We start from the raw sequence: 24907 nt of genomic DNA, 5'->3' as shown, positions 1-24907 counted from the left end.
GCGTCAGGCTCCGTGCTGACAGCTCGGAGCCTGGAGCCTGCCTCGGATTCTGTGTCTCCCTTGATCTCTGCCCCCTCCCCGCTCCTGCTCTGTGTCTCTCTTTCTCTCAAAAATAAATGAACATTAAAAGCCTTCAAGGACATAATTTAAGCCTCAAAGAAGGTAGGGATAACATCTGCTTGTTTCCTTGCTGTGTTGCTGGTGCCTGTGCAACACCTACAATACACACACCTACGATACATCTACACAATGAATAACTAGGCGAATGCATGTTCCAGACAAAGGATGGAGGAAAATGGGACTTACAAACAAGTCATTGAAAGGTCTGGCATTTCTCTTTGACTACAAGTTCAGTGCCAGCTAACAATGCTGGGGCTATCAAAGGTAATCTAGATGTCTAGAACATGGGATGTGCCCATCCTGCCTGATTCTTTCTGTGGAGTCACCTGCCTGCTTCTGAGTATTCCTATGTAAGAGGATATATATTATGGACTGAATTATGCACCTCCTATTCCCATGTTGAAGCCCTAACCTCCAATCCCTCAGGATGCCTACTGGATTTGGAGTAGGGTCTTTAAGGAGCTAATTAATTAAAATTTTTGTTTCTTACACTTATTTATTTTTGATAGACAGAGACAGAGCACAAGTAGGGGAGGGGCAGAGAGAGAAGGAGACACAGAATCTGAAGCAGGCTCCAGGCTCTGAGCTGTCAGCACAGAGCCGAATGCGGGGCTTGAACTCACAAACCGCGAGATCATGACCTGAGCTGAAGTCGGACGCCCAACTGCCTGAGCCACCCAGGCGACCTGGAGCTAATTAATTTTTTTTTTAATTTTTTTTTCAACGTTTATTTATTTTTGGGACAGAGAGAGACAGAGCATGAACGGGGGAGGGGCAGAGAGAGAGGGAGACACAGAATCGGAAACAGGCTCCAGGCTCCGAGCCATCAGCCCAGAGCCCGACGCGGGGCTCGAACTCCCGGACCGCGAGATCCTGACCTGGCTGAAGTCGGACGCTTAACCGACTGCGCCACCCAGGCGCCCCTGGAGCTAATTAATTTAAGTGGGATCACTAGTGCCTAATCCAATACGACTGGTGGTCTTTTAAGAAGAGATTAGGATACAGACACACAGAAAGAAAAGATGATGTGAACACACGGAAGGCAGCCATCTGCAAGCCAACGAGAGAGGCTTTAAAGAAGCCAGCCTTGTTCACACCTTGATCTTGGACTTCTAGCCTTCAGAACTCTGAGCCAACTTCTGTTGTTTACCCTGCCCTGTCTGCGGTACTTTATTAGAGAAGCCCCCGCAAACTAATAGTTCTCAGGGACTGCCTAACCGAGTGAGGGTGTATGATTTTAAAATGAGGGGAATTAAGAGGGCAATGAACACTTTCTTCAAATACCTAAGCAACTCTCACACAGAAGAAAATACAAGGGAAAATTTTCTGACAAAAAGAGACATCCAAAAAGGAATGAATGGGCACGCCAATATACAATTTACTTATTTACTGAATTTACTGTTTATTGGCTGACTCCTCTGGCAAGAGGTAAGCTCCACTAAGACAAGCACATAGTAGGTACTCAATAACTATGCTGAGTAAATGAATTTCTTCTGGAGGTTCTGAGTTTCCTGTCACTGAAGGTATCGGGACAGAAGCCAGACACACCCTTTATGAGGATACTACTGAAAAGTTTCTTGCAGAGGACACAGGGTCAGGCTACTCCAGGGCCCTTTTTCAAAGCTGAAATTTTCTTAATCCGATTCTATTACCGATGAGTGAAATACAGGTACTCCTCACAGTAAAGGTCCACCTTTAAACACCTGTCTCCACATACAGATTCTAGTCCAAGTATCGGGACCATACAACTTATATTTTACATTTCTTCAACCTGAAGGCGTTATCCACCCATGGTGTCGCCCAATACAAGATAAAAAATAAAGTTTAAGTATAGTTACTAGAGGTTGTTTTCTGAAAGCTCATTTGGTTGTTTTTTTTCAAAGTAGAAAGACATTTTTGTTTCTTAAATCTGTTTAATTTAGAGCATGAGCTCCACCAGCAGAAGACTGTGGAATATTAATAAATGCCTAATGAAGATTAATAATATTACAAATTATCATCTTCTTCTTATCCTCCCAAGAGCAGCGGCAGATGGTGAATTCTGGCTGTGCCTGTGGCTGCCCATAGATCTTTCAAGAAGCCAGCATTCAAAGAACAGAGTGAAACTCACAAGAATCTCATGAATTTTGCCGTTGTTCCAAAGGTTCTTTTGGCACCGACTCTGCTGTAGCAGATGAGCCTGTATACTTTGAATCACAGTAATCCAGTTAAAAAAAAAATAACCAGACAATCTCACAGAGATTTTGAAAAATGGACCCGTCCTTGAATACAAAGGAGGAGGGGGACAGGACACCCTCCTACTTCCATTCCACTGAGGAATCTGAGTCCTACCGTCAAGATCTTGGGCCTTTCGCGTAGCTCCGAAATACCGAGCATTATGATGTGCAGGTAATTGAAAAGCACAAACATTTTCAGTCAATAAGATTTTTGTTTCATAATTCATTTTGGCAGATGTTTAACATTTGCCTGCTCCCGTAAACTTTACTTCCAACTTGCTAAAAGTCTGCCATGTGCCAAGAGCAATACTGCATATAGAGCCAAGATGGCAACTTCTGCAACCCAACATACGTCTAGGTTTGCGGTACCTATGCTTTCATGTTTGTTTGTGTTCTAGCTGTACCTCCAAAATATTTATTTTCATAAGGAATCTTAACACACTAAATGGAACCAAGGAAATGATTAACACTGAATTGCGACCACGTTAAAAAAAAAAAAAGATCCCGTGACGGACACGGTCGAACATGTTTACGATCCCACGTAGCAGTGATCGGTACTGAAAGTTAAACTGTATTGAAAGAATCCTACAAGTCGAATTTCCCACCTGACTCCCACAGCCCTCTGTGTCAGCATGAAGGCATTGGGAGAAGTGCATTGATGACAAAAGGGAGCCAATGAGAATCGGGCTCTCTGTTCCATCCCCGTCTTCATCATTGGAAAAGCAGAGCTTGTGCGAGGCAGCACTGGTTCCATATAAAATATTACTTGAGGCTCTGGGGTCTCAAGAAATGTTTGCTATTCTGTCCAGTGCTTCACAAACTGTTCCATGAATCAGTAAAAAAAAATTTTTTTTGATGTTTTATTTACTTTTGAGAGAGAGAGAGAGAGAGAGAGAGAGAAAATGAATGAGTGGGGGAGGGGCAGAGAGAGAGGGAGACACAGAATCCCAAGCAGGCTCCAGGCTCCGAGCTGTCAGCACAGAGCCCGATGCGGGGCTCGAACCCAAGAGCTATGAGATTGTGACCTGAGCTGAAGTTGGATGCTTAACCAACTAAGCCACCCAGGCGTCCCTCCATGAATCATTTTTTAAGTGGGGGCTGGAGGAAAGGGTTATCGTGGAACATTACAAAGCCTTGAGGCAGGTCTGGCATGGGGGAAACTGCACCAGATTTGGAATTGGAAGATCTGTGTTCCAGTCCCACCTCATCAATTAGCCAATTGGTGACCCTGAGCAAGTCATTTGATTTCCCCATTCTTCAGGTTCCTGCTCATATAAACATAGGAACATTAATAATACCTGCCACTGGATGTGTTAATTAACTATGGGGGGGAGCCTTTCCACAATGTGTATGTCTATCGAATCACCACAACGCACACTTTAACCATTTTACAATTTTGCATGTCAATTATACCTCAGTAAAGCAGAAATAAAAAAATGCATACCACTTAGGACTGTAATAAAGATAGAAAGAGACAGCATATGCGGATAGCATGTAATAGGCATCATAATAATATTCATAGCATAGTTATGCTACTAATTGTATTTTGAGATTTCTATGTGCCAGCACTTTTCACGCATCATCTTACTTATTTCTTGTGATAACTCCACGAGTTTGGTATATTGTCCCTGTTTTATAGACAAAGAAACTGAAGTTTAGACAACCCAAGGTCACTCAGGTAATAAATGCTTGCTTGGCTGATGACATGTAATTTTTATGAGCGTCTCATAGTTCTGTGACTGAACACAAATTGCACCTAACCTTAAAGGGAGGGAGTATCTTATTTCAATCTAATAAGAGACCTAGGAACTTGCCCCTATTTTAGAGATGGGAAAACTGAGGTTCATCGAGGGTAAGTTATTGCCTAAGGTGGCACAGCTGTCAGTGAAACTGATGCCAAAGCGGGCACAGCTAAGCATGCAGCCTTCCTCTGACTTTGTGTTCTAATCTACTTAAACATTAGTTAACTGAAGGCAGGCCATTAAAAAAAAAACTATAATAAAATGAAATAACAATAAACATTAACATTTTCTCTTTTCTCATTCTTGCTTTTGCTTTTGGATACTTACTTAACATAACTGCTAAGCATTTAATCCAAAATCTAACCACGAGCATTTGATTTTCACTGACACAAATTTCTAACGGGAGTATTTGTTTCAAGATGTAATATACAGTTAACATCAGATCCTTAAAAGTAATTTTGGTCAAAACTAAATAATTGGTCTGGTCCTTACCCCGTCAACCAACTTTCTTTCCATTTTTCCCCAACAGGCAAATTTCTCCTTCTACCCACCATCACCACGACCGCTGACCTCTCCCTGTCTTTATCCTGGCCACTCCCCTGAGGCCTCTCTCCCACACGTATCTACCAAGGTCACTGCCACCTCCAAACATCTGCTACATTCTTCTCCCTTTGCCTAAGATGTGGTCCTGTCCATCAGCTCCAATTCTGTCCACCACATCGCATGGTGCTCTGGCCCTCCCATTCTTGACCACTCATGGCCTTCTCTGCTCTGGTCTCTTACTGTAGGTCATGACACCCCTATTCCACACGATACTTGATTATTAGCTTTCATGGTTCTAGATGTGCAGCCCATCTCTCCAGATGGACAATAATGTCCCTGGGGATAGACCATCTTTATTGTTTTTCTCTATCATTCACAAGAAGCTGTCAATAGTTTTGTAACAATGAAGAGTGTATATATATATATATATATATATATATATATACACACACACACACACACACACACATATGTACATGTATATATATATGTGTGTGTGTATATATATATACGTATATATATACACATATATGTATATATACATATACATATATACATATACATATATACATATATATATATATGTATATATATATTTTTTTTTTAAAGGGAAACACCACAGAGTTTGTAAATGCCGCTAGAATCTCCTTTCTTACATATTATGTTTCAAAAATTAACAGATAAAGAAAGATGGCTTGTTCTAACTTGGCACAGATCGTTGACTGTTTTATCGTTTTTTACAGTCCAGAATTTAAATTTTTTTTTTTTTCAACGTTTATTTTTATTTTTGGGACAGAGAGAGACAGAGCATGAATGGGGGAGGGGCAGAGAGAGAGGGAGACACAGAATCGGAAACAGGCTCCAGGCTCTGAGCCATCAGCCCAGAGCCCGACGCGGGGCTCGAACTCACGGACCGCGAGATCGTGACCTTACAGTCCAGAATTTAATACCTTAATAGTGTTATCTTAACAATGAAGTTTGATAAAAAGTGGCATGTGTATTACTAAGGAAAGCAAGGTAAATTCTCTTGAAAATAAGGTAGATATTCATCAGCCTGTATTCATTCAACAGATAGCTACTGAGCACCAATTAATTGTGTAACTCCGTGTTGGACCTTCCAGGTACAGTGAGACATGGACTTGACCCTCAATAGGCTTATCGTCTAGTAGCAACACAAACAGTAATAGTTCAAAATGATGGTGGCATAATGCAGGTTTCTGTAATAATTTCACTAATAAAATAGAATCAGGTTTATCACTAGACATTCTTCCTGTTTAATAGTGGTGGTTCATTATAGGTCTGATGCCACCCTTTAGGGGGCTTTTTCAAAATTTGTGGAGATGTTTTTGGTTATACCAGTGATGGGGGAGGGTGCTACTGGCATCACGTGGGTGGGGACAGAACTGTTCCATGTCCTTCAATGTGTAGAGCTCTCCTGCACAATGAATTGTCTCATGTCCGACCTGACTTCCAACTGCTCCCCTTGACATCCTCATGGGTGAAAAACTCATTTGTAATGATCTTAGCCTGGAATCTAATGGTTGTACATATAAACAGCATTTTTGCATAGGTGAAATATCTTCTAAATTTTCAAGGAATGCAACTACTATGTGCGTTGAGGAAAGAGTATATTTTGTTGTGTTTGGAGATTTTACCAGAACCGGTCATCGATTTGGAAAATCATAACACTGAAGGCAACGCCACCACGCCTGGCCCCCACCCGTGCCAGCCTGCCTGGGGGGGTCTGCATATTCGTGGTGGCTCTGTAACAGGTGCACACATCTGACTATTTCTCAATGTCTCCCATGTAACAGGGCATACGTTCAGAGAGGGGTTTATCACGGCTTACTTTCTTGACCTTTCTCTTTTATATTATGAGCACAAGATACAGATGCAGGTATTTAAATACAGATTTTTCATGGGGTGCCTAGATGGCTCAGTCGGATGAGTGTCCGACTTTGGCTCAGGTCAGGACCTCACCACTCGTGGGTTCGAGCCCCGTGTCGGGCTCTGTGCTGACAGCTCGGAGCCTGGAGCCTGCTTCAGATTCTGGGTCTTCCTCTCTCTCTGCTTCCTCTCTCCTCCCCTGCTTGTGCTCCCTGTGTCTCAAAAATAAATAAACATTAAAAAAATTAAAAAATATATATATATATAAATATTTTTAAAGTTACATGGAGAGATGAACATATTATCTTTGAATTTCACTTCAGGATAGTAAAGAAAATGTGGCAAAATATTTGTCATAAAAGGGAGAGTTGGGTCTAATAGGCTGAGAATCACTACTTCTAGGCTCTTAAAGAAATTTAAAGACAAACTTCCCAACATTAGGAGGTGAAATTCCCCTTTTAAGTTTTTTCCCTTTTATATCTGCATTCCATGAAATCTTTCTATGGTCAGCTGTGCTTCCTCATCATGGGCATTTTTAGCAGATATCACTTGATCTCTGAGTTCTTCCTGCAGTGAGTGGCACAGGTGTGGATTTAAGAAAAGAGAAGAAAGGCAGACATATGAGGAGAGAAAAATTTTACCATGAACTGTTACACTGAAGCCACTACAGTCAGCCTAAGAGGAATGAAAAGTGCAGTTGAGAAGAGGAATCAGAAAGTAAGATCTAATAATTTATACCATCAAGAAATATTTATTACAAAATGGGAACCCAAAGAAAGAGAAAATAAATCCCTGCCCTTAAGTGCTTGCAACAGAAATAAACATGCAAACACTCTATGCAGTTTCCTACACACCAGGAATGCCCTGACACAAAACACATTGCATTTCACAGAGAAGCTATGCATGTTTCATGTAATTTCCAGGGGACGTCTGCTGGGGGTCTGCCAGGCAGACGGTTCAACTAGAGAAGTGATATAGGTTGAAACACGGAGAGAAAGAACAAGGCATAAGCAGCGAAGGAAAGGCAACATGGGGAACACAGGAAGGCTGTAACTGAATTGACTGATTCTGTATCAATATAAAAATTAAAGTCGTATATATATATATATATATATATATATATATATTCAGTCGGTAACTATAATATAGATTCATTTTGGACAGTTCAACAATTCTGCCTTTTAAGTTTATTTATTTATCAAAAAAATTTTACATTTATTTATTTTTGAGAGACAGAGAGACAGAGCCCAAGTGGGGGAGGGGCAGAGAGAGAAGGAGACACAGAATCTGAAGCAGACTCCAGGCTCTGAGCTGTCAGCACAGAGCCCGACGTGGGGCTTGAACTCACAAACCATGAGATCACGACCTGAGCCGAAGTCAGACACTTAACCGACTGAGCCACCCAGACGCTCCAAGTTTATTTATTTTTTGAGAGAGAGAGAGAGAGGGAGAGGGAACGAGTGGGGGAGGGGCAGAGAGAGAGAGAATCTCAAGCAGGTTCCACCCTGTTAATGCAGAGCCCCATTTGCGGCTTGAACCCACGAACCTTGAGATCATGACCTGGGCTGAAACCAAAAGCCTGACACTTAACTGACTGAGCCACCCAGGCGCCCCATGAAATTCTGTTTTTTAAAGCAATTTTATAATAAGTACAAATAAGGTCCTATGCATTCAAAATAGAAAACTCTTTGTTTTAAACAAATGATCTGCATGATGATTATTTTGGGTTACATGATTTTGGATTTTTGGATTCATACTTGATGTTAACATTGGAAAATTTAAGCAGGAAGTGAGCCATGTTGAAATGCATGGCACTTTAATAAGCCTAAATAAAATCACATGGCTTAGGCTATAAAATCTGGCAACTTAATAATTTGAACAAAAGCTACAGCTCAAAAAATTATCTTATTGGGAAAAAAAGAAAAATACTAATTCACAAAAATGGTTCTTTAATATATTACTAGCTAAGCAAGCATTTTACACACAAGCTAACCCTGACTATTTTGGGAGTAAAGGATGTCTTTTTGGAGAGACTAAAACAATTTCGACTTTTCCTTTTTTTTTAAAGGTCTGAGTTTAAGAAAGCTGATCCACACTAGTTGGTTGTCATTTTTTAACCTTTGTTACTGCATTGATTTGGGCCACTTTTAAGATCGAGAGTATCCTGGTACGCTGTCCATTTCTGGAGACTTGAGGTCTCCTGTTGCTGCCAGGTGGAGTCACTCATCAAGCCTAATCTAGGCAACTAGGCCACTCCGTCCTGGCCCCTCTGTGACACTCACTGATGTTCAGGCGACAAGATTTGATTTACTGTGTTCTTACAACTCAACTGTGTTGCTCACATTCTAGAATATTCTGGGAAACAAAGCAACCTACAGGGGAGAACTTTTGTCATGCACAAATAAGGCAATCATCAAGGCCAGGAAGCATATTTTCCCCTGGCCTCTGATCTTAAAAGAATTTATTTTACATGATTAAGAATTTATCTCAAAATGCTCTCATGTCCTAGGTTGAATGAGGATGTCAGCACAGCCTTGGGAGTAGAGTGGCTCACGTTAAGTGCTATGTTAGAGACAAGCCAGAAAGCTCTCTAGGATAGGTTTGCAACAGTGTACTTCTACCCTCTTTCCAAAGGAAACATAAAACTCACAAAATAATTGTCAGGAAGCAAAATACAATCTAGGTATTTTGAAAAGAATAAAAGTAACGCTTTATCAGAAAATGGCTTCATCTATTTATTCAAACCGAATTATAAGAGATCATTATAACACCTGGTATGAGATAATGCATTACAGTTTAATGAGCGCATGACTATACATGATCTTGTTCAAGATTCACACTCTTTCAACGTTTTACGCAGAGAAACATGTAACTCATTTTACAAAGTGGGAAACTGGGGCTCTGAAAAACCAGTTTCTCCTTACAAACGGTAGTAGGAAGAAGACAAAGGTGAAGTCCATTCCATATATTTGAAGGACCAGTGACTTCCCATTAGCACTGCTCGCCTGTGACACGCTCCCATCCAACTGCCCATGGGGACACAATGGGCTCCAAGCAGAGACTCAGGCGAGCACATGCCTCCTGAGAGGCACGGTAGCAAGATGCCCCAGGGGGTAGGGTCCTATGGAGGAGTCCTGTGCCCAGCTGTGAATCCTGCTTTTTCACATTCTAGCCATGTGACTGGGCAAACAACTAAACCCCCCTGTGCCTCAGTTTTCTTTAAAGTGAGATACCATAATAACATCTATCTCAAAGAGTCACTATGAGGATGGTATTACGTGGTAAAAACTCAAAAATCCCATCCATCACTAGCATTTCTTTTTGCAAGTGCTAGAAAGCTCTCTCATCACCAAATATACCTCTAATATAAAAAATAAACCAACTCAGGACTCTTATGGCAAAGCCGAAAGAAGGAACAGGATCTGATTATAAATGTTGTTAAAAAGGTATGGGTATCTGCACAGATTACAGGATTTTACACTGCTTCAAGAGTTTATGTTCGAGATGCAAGCTGAGACTCACAAGCAAGAAGAGATAGGTCCTCACCCAAGAAACGGGTTCCTACTAGAGAAAAAGCTGGCAGAGGGAAGGTCCCCTGCTGGGGAAATGCCTGTTTGTCCTTACACCTTCTACAGCCCTTGGTTATCTGATCTAATTATTGTATTATCTGCTTGGGTAGATGTCTTAAAAAAAAACACAACTAATTTGTTTTCCTGTTATTTCTTCACATTCTTTTAACAACGTGGATGGAACTAGAATGTATTATGCTAAGCGAAGTAAGTCAGAGGAAAACAAATACCATATGATTTCACTCAGATGTGGAATTTAAGAAACACAACACATGGACACAGGCGAAGGGAAGGAAAAATAAGATAAAAACAGAAAGGGAGACAAACCATAAGAGATTCTCAAATACAGAGAACAAACTGAGGGTTCCTGGAGGGGAGGTGGGTGGAGGGATGGGCTAAACGGGTGATGGGCATTAAGGAGGGCACTTGTTGGATGAGCACTGGGTGTTATATATAAGAATGAATCACTAAATTCTACTCCTGAAACCATTATTACACTATATGTTTACTAACTTGGATTTAAATAAAAAAATTTTTTTAAAGTCATGAAAGGTTTCAGACTCCAATTTCTGGGAATAATTCTCAAGACTGACTTTCTCATAATACATAGTAAGAAAAAAAATCACTTATAATTCAACCTTTACATCTTTCTGTGTGTTTTATAAATACTGAAACATTCCATATACCATTAGGTTGTTGAAACATCAGCGTTCTCGGTACAGAGATTATATGAATTAATAAAATATACCTTTTGACTTGTGAAGTCTCTATCTTCTTCAGTGGCATTGGTTTGTAAAGATATGGGCAGTTACTTCTAGAGAAGCTTGGTAATTAGGGTCTAGTGCTAAAAAAGCTTATATAAACACTCATTCCCCCACACTGTAGATCACTCCACCACAACAGATGATAAGCATACATCTAGAAATGCCTTCTTCTTCTAAGTGTGCGCTCTACCTCTATGGAGAGAGCTCTTCGTGGCGAGAGTTCTCCTTTGAAAGTCAGCCGTATTCTGCACGGGCTCTGCCCCTCATGCCAGCTTTCTGATCCGGAAGCCTGGGGCTCTGAAGTGTATCTAAAGTCCGTTTGTTTGACCCAGGGAAGAACAACCGTGAACATGGTCCAGGTCCTGAGAGCCCAGTTTCACATGAGGCTTTGCCCCAAAGAATCCCACTGCTACACCTTGGACCCTGAACCTCAGCGTTGTGACTTCTGCTTAGGCTCGTATCATCCACTCGTGTCTCAGGGGTGCCAAACCACACTGCTGAGGCTGGGAGGGCAAGAAAACACTCCACTTCCCTGCCAAAACGCACCGAGCCACAGGATCTTGGTGAAGGAGGTGCAAAGCAAGACAGGGGCACCCCAGGCCCCTTTCCTCACCCCAACCCCCACCCCCAACCGCACTGATGATATAAGATCCTTCCCTAAGCAAACGCGTGGCTCACACCTTTGGAAGAGTCGGATTCCTCTAGATCACTCCATGCTTCTGACTCTCCCAGGGATGAGGAGCTCCACATTCTGGAATCCACAACGCAGGGGATGCACAGATTTTGATCCAAATCAATCCCCAGGGACAGAGGGAACAGCCACAAGGAGCTTCTCTTCTCCCCAGCTGTGGCAGTGACACCTAGTGGCAGCCAGTAATAAAACCCCCAAGGGTAGAGAGATTGTTCCTGGATGCCACTGACCTGCTTAAGATCATCCAGCTTGTGAGTCGTGGAGGTGGATTTCCAAGTCCAAGTCTGTGAATCTGTGCTCCTTCCAATTCTTTATCTCTGCGATGCCTTTTTGTATTCTTATAGCATATACGTCTAACAATAATCCTGTGAGGTCGCGGTGATTTCGCCATAAAATTATGTTTTTGCGAAAAAGAAATCTCCTTAACTGTATCACTTTTTTTTTTCGCAGAAGATGACGTGGTAGTCAGAATTTCCAAAATTGGCCCCCAAAGCTGTCTGTTTAAACCCCAGAACTCGTGAATGTGGTGGGGTATCACTCCCAGGATCACGTTATTATGACACATCACGTTATATGGCAGAAGTGACATTAAAATAGGGAGATTATCCGAGTGAGCCTGACCTCATCACACGAGCCCTCTGAAGCAGAGCGCTTCCGCAGGCTGGTGGCAGAAGAAGAAAGCAGGGGGCTTCAATGAGCCATTGCTAGCTTGAAGACGGAAGGGCCATGTGAAAAGGATCTCTCTCTCTCTCTCTCTCTCTCTGTCTCTCTCATAAACACATAAACACACACACACACACACACACACACACACACACACACACCCCATCGAATCCTGGTGCTAAACCTACTCTGAATTATTTATCACACTTCCTCGGTCCCTCGTTATTTCAGTGCCCACTTACCTCCTTCACACTCTCTCATGATCTTCTCTCTGGATTCTTAGCTGGCTTCCCTGCCTCTAGGTCTCCCCCTTTTCTCTAGTGCTCAGCAATGCGGCCAGATTCAGTTTCCTTTTATTTTATTTTTTATTTTTTTATGAATATAATTTATTGTCAAGTTGGCTTCCATACAACACCCAGTGCTCATCCCAACAGGTGCCCCCCTCCATGCCCATCACCCACTTTCCCCTCTTCCCCAACCCCCATCCACCCTCAGTTTGTTCTCTTATGGTTTGCCTCCCTCCCTCTCTGTTTGTGACTATTTTTTTTTCCTTTCCCCTCCCCCATGGTCTTCTGTTAAGTTTCTCCAGATCCACATATGAGTGAAACATGTGATATCTGTCCTTCTCTGACTGACTTATTTCACTCAGCATAATACCCTCTAGTTCCATCCACATTGCTGCAAATGGCCAGATTTCATTCTTTCTCGTTGCCAAGTAGTATTCCATTGTATATATAAACCGCATCTTCTTTATCCATTCGTCAGTTGATGGACATTTAGGCTCTTTCCATAATTTGGCTTTTGTTAAAAGCACAGCTATAAACATTGGGGTACAAGTGCCCCTATGCATCAGCACTCCTGTATCCCTTGGGTCAATTCCCAGCAGTGCTATTACTGGGTCATAGGGTAGATCTATTTTTAATTTTTTGAGGAGCCTCCACACTGTTTTCCAGAGCAGCTGCACCGGTGTGCACTCCCACCAGCAGTGCAAGAGGGTTCCCGCTTCACATCCTCGCCAGCATCTGTAGTTTCCTGATTTGTTCATTTTAGCCACTCTGTCTGGTGTGAGGTGTTATCTCAGTGTGGCTTTGATTTGTATTTCTCTGATGATGAGTGAAGTTGAGCATCTTTCCATGTGTCAGTTGGCCATCTGGATGTTTTCTTTGGAGAAGTGTCTATTCATGTCTTCTGCCCATTTCTTCACTGGATTATTTGTCTTTTGGGTGTTGACTATGGTAAGTTCTTTACAGATTTTGGATACTAGCCCTTCATCTGATATGTCATTTGCAAATATTTTTTCCCATTCCGTCAGCTGCCTTTTAGTTTTGTTGATTGTTTCCTTTGCAGCGCACAGATTCAGTTTCCTAATATCACAGTCCCAGATGCTGGTCTCTAGAAGAATGTTGACGGAATGAAGTTTCCACCAGTTCACGTGGTAGGAGTAATTACAATAATAGGGCAGTGCAGTGGGTTTTTTTCATAAAGCTAAATATTTTACACGGGAGGAACTTTTATTCTAACTTTTTGGATAAGATGTTATTTTCTTTTTTGAGATGATTTACATGGTAGTAGGGTGCAGCCCAAGTGGTCATATATTCTTCCCTGTTTGTTTGTCCTTTTGTGATGTGACTTAGCAGCTCCTCCAAGAGGAGGAATTTATTTCTCTATCTTTTGACTCTGGACTTGCCCGTAGGACTTGCTGTGTGGGCAATGGGACTTGTATGCTGGGACTTTCTCTCTTGCTGCTGAGAACTTTTCGACCACCATGTGAACATGCCCTTGCTGGCCACTTGGGATCAGAGACCACGTGGAGAGAGGCCCTGTCTGTCCCAGTTGGCCACGCCCAGGGCCCAGACATGTGAATGACAGCATTCTGGCCCATCCAGCCCCTGGCAAGCAGGCCCAGACAAGAGGGGCCTCGGAAGCATGACAATAACTAACATGTGCTATCTGAAGCCACTGCATTTTGGGGGCGTTTCTTATGCAACAAACAGATACAATAGCAGAAACTAGTTTGCAGTAGTTTTAAACATATACATTGTTACTTAGAAAGTCAAAAGTAAGTAAACTCTTGGTAAAGACTTTTAGCTTTCTAAACATTTAACTGGTCCAAGAAAAATCTCGGAACTATTGCCTTAACCCACAGCTCCAAATATGTCTTTGTCTTGCTCAAAAGGCCATGAAAATTGCTCCGCAGAGAGAGCTTTGGATGCTATTTATAGAGAGAGATTTTTCTGCTTGATAAATGATACCAGGCTAGGGAAGGAGAGCGGCGGTGGGGGGTGGGGGGTGGGGGTGGGGGTGGGGGACAGAGGGTTGAGGGAATAAAGCTGCAGCCATGAGGGGGTGGAAGTCGTGCTTGGAGCACCAGGCTTGAGGTGAAGAGATATGCTATCAAGAGCCCAGGGAGCAGCAGAGAAGCTCAGTTAACCCAGATCCATGTTTCTGGCTGCTTTCTGGGGAGAACGCCTGCTGGCAGGCTTAGCCCTTCGCTCTTTGACTTCTTCTCCGGACTAACGCTCCACTGTATCCCAAAGAGTGTACTTCACACCCCCACCGCCACTCTCGGCCCTCCCCTCTGTCTGCCTGCCCTTCTAGTATGGATAACTCTCAGTTCTGGACACTACCACCCAGAGACTGAGAGCCCCATATACCCTTACCGAGCAGCAGTGGCTTGTACAACGTGAACCTGCGTGGCCCAGTCTGAAGCTGCCCTCGGAGTGAGGGCCGGTGTGGTGGCCACCCTGTTAGGCAGTTGTAGAGCGAATGCAAAGTTAGCACAGGTGCATAGTCTTCTAAAAGAAACAACTTAGTTGATCGCTTAACCGTATTTTCTTGATTTTCACTGGATCAAATCGTTTTTCCAAGTGGCCAATTTTACCAAAGACTTTGGCTTGGGGTACAATGAAGAATAGGTACATGGACAGATACTCCTCCTGGAAATAAATTCCATATTCTGGATAAATTATTTAAATTCTTGGACCGCAAACCTAAGTGAAGGAACTCAGAGTTAAGCAGAACATCACAGCTGAGTCCCTCTGGGGGCACTTGCTAAACTGCATAAACTTTAGCTTTGATTTTCAAGACCACACAGGGGGAAGGTAAAAAGCCCAGAGATTTCCCCCTCTCTGTGGAGTAGTCCAATAGCTAGTCCAATGTTACCACTGTAGTCCAACATAACGTTGAGACTACAATGGGCTATACACACAGTTCCTGTGAATGGAAAATGGCACCCATCCTTTCACCAAGAGGGGGATCCCCCCAAATACTACACTTTCAAATCTAGGCACTAAGCAGAGAAAAGAGAATCACTGCTGAAAATTTGGACTCACACGCTGGTCCTCATATTAGTTTGGGACTGAATTTCACACTACTTAGATAGTCCAAAATGTTTTAGGCCAAAAATTTGATTTTGAGTGATCCTTGACTGGTAGTGTTCTCAGGTAGTATTCAGGTAGTGTTCTCAGGTAGTATTCTCAGTAGTAGAAATAAGTGCCATCTGTATGTTTTCTTTGGAAAAATGTCTATCCATGTCCTCTGTCCATTTTTATATCAGATTTTTTTTTTTTTGTCTGTATGGGTTGAGTTGTGTAACTTCTTTATATATTTTGGATATCAACCCCTTATTAGACACATTGTTTTCAGATGCTCAACACTGCTAATCATCAGGAAAATAAAAATCAAAACTACAATGAGATTATCATCTCACACCTGTCAGAACAGCTAGTATCAAAAACACAAGAAATAACCAGTGTTGGGGAGGATGTAGAGAAGACGGAACTCTCACGCACTGTTGGTAGGAATGTAAATTGGTGTGACCACGTGGAAAACAGTATAGAGATTTCCAAAAAAAATTTTTTTAAATAGAATTATCATACGATCCAGTAATTCTACTTCTGGCTACTTCCTCAAAGAAGACAAAAACACTAATTTGAAAAGATACAGGCACTCCTATGTTTATTGTGGCATTATTTACAATAGCCCAGATATGGAAGCAACTCAAATGCCCATCCATACATGAATGGATACAGAAGAGGAGGTGTATATACGACGGAATATTATTTAGGCATAAAAAGGAAGGAGATCTTGTCATTTGTGACAACATGGGTGGACCTAGAGGGTATCATGCTAAGTAAAATAAGACGGAGAAAGAGAAATAGCATATTATTTCACTTACACGTGGAATCTAAAAAACAAAATGAACGAACAAACACATAGCAACAGACTCCTAAATACAGAGAACAAACTGGTGGTTGCCAGGGGAGGGAAGTGAGGGGATGGGCAAAGTGGGTGAAGGGGATGAAGAGGTTCAAACTTCCATTTATCAAATAAGTAAGTCACGGAGGTGGAGAGTATGGCATAGGGACTACCGTCAATGATACCATAATGATGTTGTATATGGTGATGATGATGACCGCACTTGCTATGGTGACTGCAAAATGTGTAGGCTTGTTGGATCACCATTTGGTGCACTTGAAACTGATAAAACATTCGGTGTCCAATATACTACAATAAACAAAAAAATAAGTGCCAAACATCTCTGAAAGAATGCGTCTTTTCTTGGAGTCAAAGAATTGTCACACATAAAATTCCAAGGAAAATAAGTAGTTCACAGGAAAAAACTAGTTAACTTGCTAAGTACACAAGGAACCGAGGCATCGTAAGGAACAATTAGCAGAAATAACAAAGAGCAAAAAATAGATCCCTGAGGATTTCAGATAATGGAATTAGTAAATACAGACTCTGAAATAACTATATTTACTATTTTTAAATAAATATAAGACAAGTTTGAAAATATGTTCAGAGAACCAGAAATATTTTTTAAATTTTTTTATGTTTTATTTATTTTTGAGAGAGAAAGAGAGAGAGAGAGAGAGAGAGAGTACAAGCAGGGGAGGGGCAGAGAGAGAGGGAGACTTAGAATCCAAAGAAGGCTCCAGGCTCTGAGCTCTGAGCTGTCAGCTCAGAGCCTGATGCAGGGCTCAAACTTGTGAACTGCGGGATCGTGACCTGAACTGAAGTTGGACGCTTAACCGACTAAGCCACCCAGCTGCCCCTGAGAACCAGAAATATTAAAAGATATCCAAATAGACTAGGCAGAGAAACAAATATACTTTAGAAGTTAAAAATATAATAAGTGAAGTTAGAAATGAGGAGATTTAACAATAAATTCAACACAGCTGGAAGAAAGAATTGGTGAACTGAAAGATGTATCTGAAGAAGTTATGTAGAATGTAGCACAGATAGAAGAAGAGACAGGGGGGCGCCTGGGTGGCTCCGTCGGCTAGGCGGCCGACTTCGGCTCAGGTCACAATCTCGCGGTCCGTGAGTTCGAGCCCCGCGTCGGGCTCTGTGCTGACCGCTCAGAGCCTGGAGCCTGTTTCAGATTCTGTGTCTCCCTCTCTCTGACCCTCCCCCGTTCATGCTCTGTCTCTCTCTGTCTCAAAAATAAATAAACGTTAAAGAAGAAGAGACAGGAACTATGAAAGAGATTAAGAATGAGAAATTCTAACATGCATCTAATCATAGCTCCCCTAAGAGTAGGATTATATTTTTGACTTATTGAGAATTTCCCCAACTGTGCCTGTCAATTAAGTTGAATTATAAGCAGGGAAAATTCATAGCATAAAAAATATGTAAAAGGAGAACTAACTCTCAGTGTAGTACAGATGGAATTATAAGATCACTGCTAGGTGTGTTAGAAAGAGGACCAAGTAGAAATACTGTATTTTGGGGGCTCATGGATGGTTAGACATCTTTGCCAAAGAGTACTCATGGTGAGAAAAACCAGAAAAGGGTTGAAGAATTGGGCCAGATAGACATTCTTAGATTTGAAAGTTAAAAAGGTAGAAATCTCATATAAATTCTTAAAATGTTTCCTTAAGAATTATTCTGAGGGGACGCCTGGGTGGCTCAGTTGATTACGCACCAGACTCTTGGTTTTGGCCCAGGTCATGATCTCACGGTTTGCGAGTTCGAGCACCACCTCGGCCTCTGCTCTGACGGTGCGGAGCCTGCCTGGGATTCTCTCTCTCTCCCTCTATCTCTGCCCCATCCCCACTCACTGTCGTCTCTCTCTCTCTCCAAATAAATTTAAAAACGTTTTTTAAAATAATTATTCTGAGAATAGCAATAAAAATAACATCTGTTGAGTAGTTGCTGCATGCTTGAGCTTTATAGGTACGATTGAATTTAATCTTCACAATCCCAAGAGGTAGGTCATGTAATAGCTGTACAGCTGCATGTAACAGCCTCAAGATATGAGGCTTGGAGAGGTCAAGTACCTTGTCCGGGCCATATGTTTAGGAATTGGTCAGGCTGAGATTCAAACTTGAGTTTCCTGATTCCAGATTTGGACCGCCTTAGGGAAACAGGAAAACAAATAATTTTTGAGAAAAGAGGATAACCAATGCTGGATTTGGAGTAAACAGAATTTGGTTGAACTCAGAGCTCCCATTTATAAGTGGGAAATTATAACATATAATTTCTTAGTAAATTACATAACCTCTCAGAGACTTGGTTTTTTTCCATTTGTAAATTGGGAATAGTAGTATTACCTGACTCTGATTCTTAGTTTGATAAATTAAATGAGACAATGCATGTGAATGTGTAGTGTGCTATACAAATACTATTATCTTCTCTAATTTACCCTAATTTCCATTACCTGTTGTTTTAACCAATAACATTCTGAATATTATGGAATGGTGAAACATTAATACATAAAATCTAACCCAGATGCAGAAAATTCAAGGCAAAACTTTTCGCCAAATGATATGGTATGCGGAAAATTTTTTTTGGTTGGAGCTAAGTCTGGGATTACAACATTCTTTCCCGTACGCTATAGGGGCTGGGAAAATCAGTATTAAATAGGCAATAATTAAGTTGCAAACAGAATGCCACAGAGGGAGGTTAATTTACATTCCAGAATTTACTTTATCATGTTAGGTAAGTTTCCACATTATCTATTTACCATTGTCCAGGTAATGAACCTAGAAGAAAGTATTTCCTTCTCGTGACAAGCATATTAAAGATCTCTATAAGAAAAGAGCAAAAGTCGTGGGAAATGAATTGAAATCACAGCATAGGAATTACAGAATTTAAACTGACACATTGTATTATTATTTTTCAAAATAAATTATCTATTAAGATACTCCAGCTAAGAAAAGAATATTCATGTATGCCTGGACATACTGATTTGGGAATGGTTCAGCACCTCCCCAGACGTTGCCTCTCTTCTTTGGGGACACCATCACCTTTGCCACCCAGACTTAATCTCTGAAAAATCAAGGTTTTGGCCTTTGTTTTCCTCTCAGAGTTTTTATTTTAATTGGATACAGTCCAAGGCATTGTTTTTCGTCCTTTGGTATCTATGTCAGAAGAGAAAAAAATGCCACGTTCACATGCCTACATCCAGATTTTCTCAAGTTATGACCCATATGCTGTTTAATATCCTATTTTGGCCAAACCATCTCTCCCATGACATGCTGTTTTAGGCTTTGCATGCTTCAGAGTCAAAGATGCAATGGGCTGGAAAAGGCGATTTCTGAGTGATCCTGTTTCAGAGTATGTGGCTTCTTAGCTATCGTATTTACTAAAGAGGCATAAGGTACCACAGCGGTTGACAGAATTGTTCAATATTCTAAGCAAACAAAGGTTGTATCAATGAGATACTCGCAAACAAGTCTTCAAACCCTCTTTAAGTCACATGTACTCTGGCACCCTTCTAAAGAGATGCGATAGGCCACCCATAAAGTCAAATAACTTTCACAAGTAGAGGTGAGCCTTCTTTCTTGGGAAACTGTTTATTTTGGTTTACTTCGGAATTGCAGGGCTTTTCTGGGTCCATGACCTACTTATCTTTGCATTCCCAGGACCAAGCACAGCGTCTGCTATATGTGTTGAATATTTCTTGGGTGAATGAATAAATACACCAGGCAAAGAAATGGCAAAGTGATTGTTTGATAAGATGAAAAATGAGATATTTATTTATTTATTTATTTATTTATTTATTTATTTATTTATTTTTACTGAGATTTCAAATATTTTTGTGGTGTAGGAAGATACCAGGTTGGGGGTGGGGGATTGAGGGTAAGGGAGTGGTGGGGGAGACTAGAAAGGTAAGAGATGGACAATTAACAAACAGGTCTACTGTTCAAAGGCTCTTCCTCTGACACGGAACCCATTAAAAATCCCAAACTGGCCTCTGTCTGTTATCACCACAGGAGTAAGACAGAGAGATATCCAAGCAGAAATCACATCGAAGAACAGCTATGGAACCAGGCGGCTGGAAGGTGGCAGAAAATGAGACTCCAACAAAAGATTTGGAGCTTCATGTAGAGAGTCTGGAATGCCATTAAAAAAGTTTTAGATTTTCTGTTTCTGTAGGCAGTGGAAAGCCATCAATATTGTTCACAGGAGAGGGGTGCTTGGATGGCTCAGTCGGTTAAACGTCCGACTTTGGCTCAGGTCACGATCTCACGGTTCATGACTTCGGGCCCCGTGTCGGGCTCTGTGCTGACAGCTCGGAGCCTGGAGCCTGCTTCAGATTCTGTGTCTCCCTCTCTCTCTCTCTCTCTCTCTCTCTCAAAATAAGTAAACATTAAAAAAATATTGTTTATAAGATAATAGATATGCAATGCTCCGTAACACTTGAGGGTCAAGTGATACCACACTTCTTTATTTTCTCCAATTAAATCAGACCCCACACCAGCTTGTTCCCACTGTTACTAATTGGTCTCTGGTGTTCCCTCCTCTTCCTGAGGATCATCTGAGAATTCCCCGAGGCTCTGACAGCTCCCACAAGAGGTTTGCCAGACTTCCAGTTCCTGAGAAGGGTTAAGTCCTCACCATTAAACCTTTTCTTTTTTTTTTTTGAAGGGGAAGTGAAATTTACATACATAAAATAACCCATTGTAAAGTGAACAATTCCCAGTATGCCTTATGATGCCACTGTTGCCCCCCACATGCTGCTGGGGGGCTGGGAGCCCCTGTGCTGTCTGGCATCGCTCTTCCATGTGGAGGTCAAGTCTCTCCTGCTCCCCTTTCTGCCTCAATGGTGGAAAATTTGGAAGGGAAGTTCCCCACAGGGATTCCACCCCCTTTCCCTCATCTCAGATTCCTCTTGCTCAGACTCCTGAGGTCTAAGTGCCAGTGCCTGTCTTTAGGGGCCCGATTCCTCTGAGGCCCTGCCTCATGGGATGGATTCAAGACGGCCTGGGGCACCCACCTCTCCCAGAACCTGCAACTCTGTTCCCTTCCTGCCCAAGGAAACTACCCGTGCTGCTCTGCATTTATTTCCACCCCACTCTCCACCCAAATCAAAAGATTAGTTCCCTTCCTTTCTGACAGCTCATCAGTAAGAGGGTCCAGCCTTTAGGACACCCCCGCCCCCTCCAAAAAATCCCACCCTATTTTTATTTGTAGAGCAGACAGTTATTCTTGACAAATCTTAATTCTTCCTCCCGAGTTAATTCATCCTCCTTATGCTATGAAAAGGACAGACAGTAAAACACCTTGTCGTGCTGGAAACAGACACACATATGGAAGCCTCAACTGTTCAAGTCTTTGAAGAGACTTTGCTCTATTGGTTTTATGTAAAAGTTTCAGGTCATTTATGGAGGGCATTTTGATAGGGATAGAATATACAGAACACAGCTGTTTGGTTTTTTTTTTTAATTTTTTTTTTCAACGTTTATTTATTTTTGGGACAGAGAGAGACAGAGCATGAACAGGGGAGGGGCAGAGAGAGAGGGAGACACAGAATCTGAAGCAGGCTCCAGGCTCCGAGCCATCAGCCCAGAGCCCGACGCGGGGCTCGAACTCACGGACCGCGAGATCGTGACCTGGCTGAAGTTGGACGCTTAACCGACTGCGCCACCCAGGCGCCCCCAGAACACAGCTGTTTGAATGGGATAATGGAAGCTTCATTAGAGGAAAGAGGAAGAAGGTGAACTCATCTTGCCACGGAGTAGGTGCAAAGAACGTGCGACTGGAAGGACCGTACATGGAAAGCTGACATTCTGTTAAATGCCTGGGGTAAAATCATGGAGGATACGGCACTCAGCTTATTTTACATATCCCAGAGATACAAAATACTAAGATTATATGGGAAGGCAAAAAAAGCCTCAGTGGTATTCCACACTATACCAAGCATCTCTTTTTTACATTTATGATTGGAAGGCTAAGAGAAAACCAAAAATTTTAATGAAGTGTTCAGTTTCTTATTTTGCAGATGACATCTCAAATGACATCTCCTAATTCGTCTGAATTTGCATTCTCCCCCTGCCAGGAACTATCAACCTGAATCTAGAGGCTGACATCAATTTCTTAGCTGTAGGTACACTGAGATATCTGTGAGGTCTTTCCTTCACATGGGACCATTAGGATAGTGCCCGGGAACACTAAATCCACTCCACCATCAAAAGTTACTTGTTGGGGCGCCTGGGTGGCGCAGTCGGCTAAGCGTCCGACTTCAGCCAGGTCACGATCTCGCGGTCCGTGAGTTCGAGCCCCGCGTCGGGCTCTGGGCTGATGGCTCGGAGCCTGGAGCCTGTTTCCGATTCTGTGTCTCCCTCTCTCTCTGCCCCTCCCCCGTTCATGCTCTGTCTCTCTCTGTCCCAAAAATAAATAAACGTTGAAAAAAAATTAAAAAAAAAAGTTACTTGTTTAGGGCTGCCTGTGTGCCTCAGTTGGTTAACATCCGACTCTTGATTCCGGCTTAGGTCATGATCTCATGGTTTGTGAGATTGAGCCCCTCACGGGGCTGCGCGCTGGCAGGGTAGAACCTGCTGGGGATTCTCTCTCTCCCTCTCTCTGCCCCTCCGCCACTCGCTCATGCTCTCTCTCTCTCAAAACAAATAAATACACATTTAAAAAAATTACTTGTTTAATTATTCAACACTTGGTAATGTAGCAATTAGTGTACAGAAAAAAAAAATCAGACTTGGAGCTTTCAAAAGACACCTCATGCAGTCATGGAGAAAACGTTCCCTTCCCAGGGAGATAGATTAGTAGGTAGCTGGCAGGGCAGGTAACTTCTGAGTCGGCCTCGGGAACACAGCCCAGAAGTGACTTGAAGGCATTCTCTCAATTCAATACCTGTTTGTTCAGGTGCCCTCTTTACCCACGTGCATCCCACCTGGCCCTAATGATCTTTTCTAGTAACTGAAAGAGCAACAAATCAGCCCTTTGTCTCGGCTCAGTAACTCTTGAGCCCTACTCCTCTTCCCCGGGCATTCTTCTATGTTTGTTATCTTGCAACATTGTTTCAGTGTTAGAACATTTTGAATGAGGTCAAAGGTGAAGAAAGAATCTCCGTCTTAAAGAATGTTTTGTGGAGATGGGCCAAAACACAGAACAGGATTAGTGCATTCTATTATTCCTAAGTTTACTTTTTAAAAAAGGATGATCTTTGTTCTTTACCCTGCGGCATAGTATCTTTTATCTAGACACTACATAACCAGGTCTCAGTTCCATTTCACAGTGATATTTCTTTTGCTAATTTCTTATTATATCTTAAGTATATTGTACGTAGTTGCATGTACTACAGAAAACATTCCTTTTATTTCTACTGAGGACAGGTAGATAGCAAGAGTTTTCCTGGACATGTTGAGTTATAAACAGATTTTAGTAGGTTTTATCAAACCTACTTAGTCTGTACCTACTTAGTCTGTAAGGTCTAAATTTTCATATGTAAATGATAGCTGAAAAAAAAAAAGAAATATAAAACATCCCTTTTCTTTCTTTAAAAAGAAAGAAAGAAAGAGCGTGGCTTTGGATACCAGGTAGCTAAATGCTGATTCCTTCTTGCACTTTGTATTTTTGCTGCAGCAAACCTAACCTTCTAGAAATAAACATGCGCTTGAAGAATAGGGAAAAGTTGAACATAAGGAAATGCAAAAGGCAAAAACACCTTAATGAAGACGATCCTTATTACATATGCATGGTGTCTTGCAGATTGTTCCTTTCCACTCATCTACTTCCACATTTAATGAGTGTCTACCACATGCTAGGCACTGGGTTTTGTTCCAGGGACACAAAACATGGCTTATGTCCTCACTGGGTTATAGCCTAAATCTGTGATGTCCAATATGGTAGCCACTAGACCTACGTGGTTATTGAGCACTCGAGTTATGCTGTAGAATACATGCATCAGATTTCAAAGACTTAGCACACACCCAAAAAAAGAGAATATAAAGTTTCTCAGGGCATGTGGGTGGCTCCATTGGTTAAGCGTCTCACTGTTGATTTTGGCTCTGGTCATGATCTCATGGTTCGTAAAAACAAGGCCAGCTTCACGCTCTGTGCTGACAGTCAGGAGCCTGCTTGGGATTCTCTCTCTCTCTCTCTCTCTCTCTCTCTCTCTGCCCCTCCCTCGCTTGTAGTCTCTCTCTCAAAAATAACTAAATATTTTAAAAAAGAATATAAAATATCTCAATAATCATTTTTATATTGATGACATGTTAAAATGGTAACATACTGGATATGTTTGAGTAAATAAAAAATATTATTAAAAACAACTTACCTTTATTGTGGCTATTAAAATTGTTCATTTAAAAAATGTTTTAATTATTTATTTATTTTTGAGAGAGAGAGACAGAGAGACAGAGTGCAAGCGGGGGAGGAGCAGAGAGAGAGAGGGAGACACAGAATCCGAAGCAGGCTCCAGGCTCTGAGCTGTCAGCACAGAGCACGATGCGGGGCTCGAACTCAC

At 41.9% G+C, this 24907-nt stretch overlaps 1 protein-coding gene across 1 annotated transcript in view; it reads right to left on the bottom strand.

Annotated features, from left to right (window-relative positions):
* FRY (FRY microtubule binding protein) overlaps positions 1-24907 on the bottom strand; it is a 345429-nt gene that overhangs the window by 284485 nt on the left and 36037 nt on the right. The window lies entirely within an intron of this gene.

Source organism: Lynx canadensis, chromosome A1 (assembly GCF_007474595.2).
Source record: "Lynx canadensis isolate LIC74 chromosome A1, mLynCan4.pri.v2, whole genome shotgun sequence".
Classification (NCBI taxonomy): Eukaryota; Metazoa; Chordata; class Mammalia; order Carnivora; family Felidae; genus Lynx; species Lynx canadensis.
Note: the sequence above shows the minus strand (reverse complement) of the source record. Positions and strands in the feature narration are given on the sequence as shown.